Source organism: Sycon ciliatum, chromosome 3 (genome assembly GCF_964019385.1).
Source record: "Sycon ciliatum chromosome 3, ocSycCili1.1, whole genome shotgun sequence".
NCBI lineage: Eukaryota > Metazoa > Porifera > Calcarea > Leucosolenida > Sycettidae > Sycon > Sycon ciliatum.
Window position 1 is genome coordinate 36,067,728 of NC_088645.1, and position 6,000 is coordinate 36,073,727.

The following is a 6,000-nucleotide window of genomic DNA, read 5'->3' on the forward strand; positions in this document are numbered from 1 at the left end:
TCGACCCTGCTCGCGAAAGTCGCGAAAGTTAATCGCTCGCGAAAGTTTGTCGTTTTACAGTATGTTATGTACTCTTGAAATTTCTCATGTAAACACAGCCCAAGGCCAAGGCTGTGTTTACATGAGAAATTTCAACCCGGGTCGAGTTCAGCCCGGGTTGAAAGTCTGTACGACAAACAAAAGAGGTGAGCGTTTACATGAAGACAGGTGACCCGGGTCAACTACTGACATGCCGCCAAAAGTCCACTTCTACAGTCCTGTATGGTCACTCGAATCCGTTCGCGCGAAATTTGTATCTGCAGTGCTGTTCAAACCTGGCGCGAGATACGCACAGAAGTACGTTTGTACGATTTTCTTGACCCGGGTTGATTTCAACCCTCCCCTTGGGGGGAGGGTTGAAATCAACCCGAGGCGAAATTTCAACCCGGGTCAAGCGCAATGCGTCATGTAAACGCGCCATTCACTTTGAACACATGGCGGGTTGAAATCTGACCCGGGTCGAACTCAACCCGGGTTGAAACGCTTCATGTAAACCAGGGAGTCGTACTCAAACTAGGCTGTGTTTACATGAGAAATTTCAACCCGGGTCGAGTTCAGCCCGGGTTGAAAGTCTGTACGATAGACAAAAGAGGTGAGCTTTTACATGAAGACAGTTGACCCGGGTCAAATACTGATATGCCGCAAAAAGTCCACTTCTACAGTCCTGTATGGTCACGTGAATCCGTTCGCGCGAAATTTGCATCTGCAGTGCCGTTCAAACCTGGCGCGAGATACGCACAGAAGTACGTTTGTACGATTTTCTTGACCCGGGTTGATTTCAACCCTCCCCTTGGGGGGAGGGTTGAAATCAACCCGGGGCGAAATTTCAACCCGGGTCAAGCGCAATGCGTCATGTAAACGCGCAATTCATTTTATGCACATGGCGGGTTGAAATATGACCCGGGTCGAACTCAACCCGGGTTGAAACGCCTCATGTAAACACCGCCTAAGGAGGTGACACGGCACAGAAATCCGTGTCACAGGGGTTGACTCGCACCCGTGACCCCTCGTTGTTACTTTTGGAATAGTTCAGTCCAGTCCAGTCCGAAAGGTCATACTCGGATCGACTCGCCTTCTGTACTTCACCTCCAAGCGTGCAACGCAAGACCCGCAAAGTATGATTTTTCTGTAGGGAACGATTTTGCCATTGATCAAGTTTTTATAGGAGTGCTCAAGCATACTACGATTGCTGAGACGTCCCGAGCACGCTTGTTCAGGTTCTCTATTTTTGACGAGCCGGTCCTACAGCCCCCTACATTGTATCTAACGACGTAGGAGCTGACAATGTAAGAGGATTTCCCTGGAAATAATGATGATGGTGGTGTGACTGCTGCAGGAAAAATGCTGGCTGTTTATGACAGTATTATTATTATTATCTCTCCTCTATTCACTTCTTTCGAAGGCGATAAGCCAGACCCACCGGGAAATATTTCCATGGGTGGGACAGCAAAAAAGAAAGTGAAAAAACAAAAACAAAAATAAATAAATAAATAAAACCTACTTGAAGTAAAAACCAAAGGGACAAGAACTAGTTGAAGGAAGAGGAAGAAAGGAAAGAAACTCAATCCGAACTCCAACATCAAAACAATAATAAGGAATTTGCAGCGACAGGCAAAATACATCAACCAATGAAGGGAGTAGTAACAAAGGAAATAGCAGTCTTTATCAGTCGTTATTCAAGTCTCTTAGCTATTGAACATGCAAACGCAGCAGAGGTGCATCTACATGTTAAGGATAGTTCTTAGTATTTTAATCGAACTTTGTATAGCCTCCTGTTGCACAATAGCCAGGTCTCCTCCCTGCACAGTCCGAAGGCATTGAGGAGTCTCCCCCACCAAGCCTCCCAGGGCACCGACAACCACAGGGACCACGTCAACCTGGGTGAGGGACCAAATCCTCGAAATCTCCCGCTTCAAATCATAATATTTCGAGCGCTTTATTATTATTATTATTATTATTATTATTATTATTTCGTAATACGTATTCGCATGCAACGACGCAAATCCACACAATTCAGTAGACACTTTTTCTATCAAACGTTTTCTTTCCCTTCTCTTCAGGATAGTACAGGGAATGTTGGAAATTAGAAAAACACATAACTATATAGAGAATGAAAGAAAGAAAAAGTCAACACTTCAACATAGGTGTTAAAAGTGATTAAAGTGTTAAAAACTCAAAAACAAACAGCTGCAAGTTGTAGACAAACACGTTGAACACATCAGGGGACACTTGTCACACTTTCACGAGGTGTGACACCAAACAACTGCAACGATAACACATTCTCCTTCTGTACACATAGTTCTGGATCTAGTTTACGAATATACAGAGCTTCTAACACAGCAAGATGTAACTTAGACCTTCCACGAGTCAAAATCGAAAAGATATCATCACTATACAACTTACGACAACTAGCACTGCCCGACAAATGACGCTTGATGGACGATGTCCGATCACTTAGCTCTGTCACCTTCGACGCCTGCCGTTGTTCTCTTCCGTTAGGCTTGTTTGGTTGGTTGCTCCGGTCCACACCTCCAACGTCCGTTGATTTCATGTCCGTTTTTGTTGATTTCATGGCCGTTTTCGTGTCACTTTCGTGTCACTTCCATCAAGCGTCATTTGTCGGGCAGTGCTAGTTGTCGTAAGTTGTATAGTGATGATATCTTTTCGATTTTGACTCGTGGAAGGTCTAAGTTACATCTTGCTGTGTTAGAAGCTCTGTATATTCGTAAACTAGATCCAGAACTATGTGTACAGAAGGAGAATGTGTTATCGTTGCAGTTGTTTGGTGTCACACCTCGTGAAAGTGTGACAAGTGTCCCCTGATGTGTTCAACGTGTTTGTCTACAACTTGCAGCTGTTTGTTTTTGAGTTTTTAACACTTTAATCATTTTTAACACCTATGTTGAAGTGTTGACTTTTTCTTTCTTTCATTCTCTATATAGTTATGTGTTTTTCTAATTTCCAACCTTCCCTGTACTATCCTGAAGAGAAGGGAAAGAAAACGTTTGATAGAAAAAGTGTCTACTGAATTGTGTGGATTTGCGTCGTTGCATGCGAATACGTATTACGAAACTGTTTTTCCCACCGCCTCCAAACTACTGTTTGAATTATTATTATTATTATTAGCAGGCAGGCATAGTGGGATGGTCTAAGACCATGATTGAGAAACAGAGGGTACCAGGTTCAAGTCCTGCTTGGAAGCGGAAGGATTTTTTCCAGCCGTGCTGCGACCCACAGTTAATTGGGAACTCGTGGCCTGGCACGAGGGAAACATGGATGCAGTGAATGGGATTTCGGTCTTTGACCACTTTGTGGTGGGTCTGATCTACTCACCTCCCACCGCTTAGGAACTGCATCTGCGCCTTGATCCAAGAGGGTGGTGGCGTTCCTGCGGATGCGGAAAACTGGGCCTTTGGCCGAGTCTCACGCGAACCGTGAAATTTTTTAATTTTTTTTTATTATTATTATTAAGAGAGCATGTCTGAGAATACCAAAGTATGTGTGCAAGTGGATCTCTCCGATTTCGCTCAAAATTTGCAGGTAGGTTGCCTTTGGGGTGTGGATCGACTGTGCAAAGCCCTTGAAAAAGTTTCTGAAGGGAACCTTGAAATTTGCATACCCCTCAAAAATGCCCGAAATATCACATTATTTATGGGTCTAGAAACGAGTCACGCCACAGCGTATACGAACAAGCTATGAACAAAACTCCATCAAGCCAACATTGCCTCACCTTAGAAGAGTTCCTGGAGCAGTACCGCTTACCCACGCCAGCATCCCAGAAGACGAGGTCCATCACCCCCTGACGCCACAAATGATCGTCTTGAAAATAGCCAATTTACAAGCGCTGGCAAAACAGCCAGCTACGTCCTCAATTGGCCAGAACTATACACCGGCAGATAGTAGAACACCTCTTCTAGCGCCGAGGACATGTCTCCCATCTTCCTTTTGGGGTTTTCTTGAAATAAACTTTTTTGAATTTTTCCACTCGACCATGCTGAAATACGGCCAAAGTCATACCTGCGCAGGAAAGCTCGCCCCTCCGCGACGTCTCCTCAGCAATTTCTACTCCAACACTACTCCCAAGGCCGCAGAACAAAGTATAGTGTTGACTCTGACAAGGAAAAGCAGCGGTGATCACTTGTCACTCCAAACGACAAGCTTCTCCTTGCGCCACCAATAATTTTTTGTGCGACTGTTGATGCAAAAGTGACTGAAGGCCTGAGCGCAGTTTTTGAATTTTATTGCAAGATGCACGGTGAGATCGCGTGCTCTGTGACGTAGGATGACGCTTCCTGCATCACGATACGCGGCCAACGATCGTGAAAGTGCCTGGAACGCTACTCGGAACAGACCATGATGGCAGAGGTAAGATGAGCTTCATTTCCTGCTTGAACTGCTGAGTACCCCAACAAACTGTTCTAGGAGTGTTGCAATGGCAGCAAGCCGTTGAAATATGCCCCGTACAGCATGGAGAGTTATTCGTCTTTCACACTTACCTCCTGCAATCCCGAACATAGTCCAACAGTAAAAGTCCCTTGTTTTCATGTCGATGCTCGACAAAAGCGGCTAGCTCGGTCCCTGTGTTGACTGGCACGCGAGTAGCACTGACTGCACGCACTTGTCGCGTGAACTTCATGAGAGATTTCTTACGTCATAAAGAATGTGATTTCATCATCATTTCACTGGTCTTCGACCTACATGGTCAGGGAAAGTCCCAGTTCGTAGGCCTACAACACTCCCAGGGTGTTCTTGAGCGCAGTAACAACACAAGTGGGATCACTTCCAGACCAACGGGCGTTCAAGGCGAGTAACCATGGTAACAAGCGCACTTGACGAAGGTGACTCTGAAATCTCGTGAGCCGTGGGCCACGCGACTTGGCATTCTTGCGTCACAAGGCACGTGATTTCACCGTGCATCTTGCAATAAAATTCAAAAACTGCGCTCAGGCCTTCAGTCACTTTTGCATCAACAGTCGCACAAAAAATTATTGGTGGCGCAAGGAGAAGCTTGTCGTTTGGAGTGACAAGTGATCACCGCTGCTTTTCCTTGTCAGAGTCAAAACTACACTTTGTTCTGCGGCCTTGGGAGTAGTGTTGGAGTAGAAATTGCTGAGGAGACGTCGCGACGGGGCGAGCTTTCCTGCGCAGGTATGACTTTGGCCGTATTTCAGCATGGTCGAGTGGAAAAATTCAAAAAAGTTTATTTCAAGAAAACCCCAAAAGGAAGATGGGGGACATGTCCTCAGCGCTAGAAGAGGTGTTCTACTATCTGCCGGTGTATAGTTCTGGCCAATTGAGGACGTAGCTGGCTGTTTTGCCAGCGCTTGTAAATTGGCTATTTTCAAGACGATCATTTGTGGCGTCAGGGGGTGATGGTCCTCGTCTTCTGGGATGCTGGCGTGGCTAAGCGGTACAGCTCCAGGAACTCTTCTAAGGTGAGGCAATGTTGGCTTGATGGAGTTTTGTTCATAGCTTGTTCGTATACGCTGTGGCGTGACTCGTTTCTAGACCCATAAATAATGTGATATTTCGGGCATTTTTGAGGGGTATGCAAATTTCAAGGTTCCCTTCAGAAACTTTTTCAAGGGCTTTGCACAGTCGATCCACACCCCAAAGGCAACCTACCTGCAAATTTTGAGCGAAATCGGAGAGATCCACTTGCACACATACTTTGGTATTCTCAGACATGCTCTCTTAAATTTTTGATAGGGCAATCCCCACAGGCCTAAGGCCTTTTGACAGGGTACCCTAAAAAATGAAGAACAGAATTACGGAAGGTATGCAAGGAAGAACTTGAGCGGACCTCCGCTGGGAGGGTATGACTAGATGTACAACGTAGCTCTCTTGTATGGTACTTAACCCCTGCTATAAATGTGTTGTTTAGGAAGACTGGTGTATTGTGCAAGTCATAAAGAAGAAATGGGGCAGATACACGACTTACAATTTTCAAAAACCAGCTTC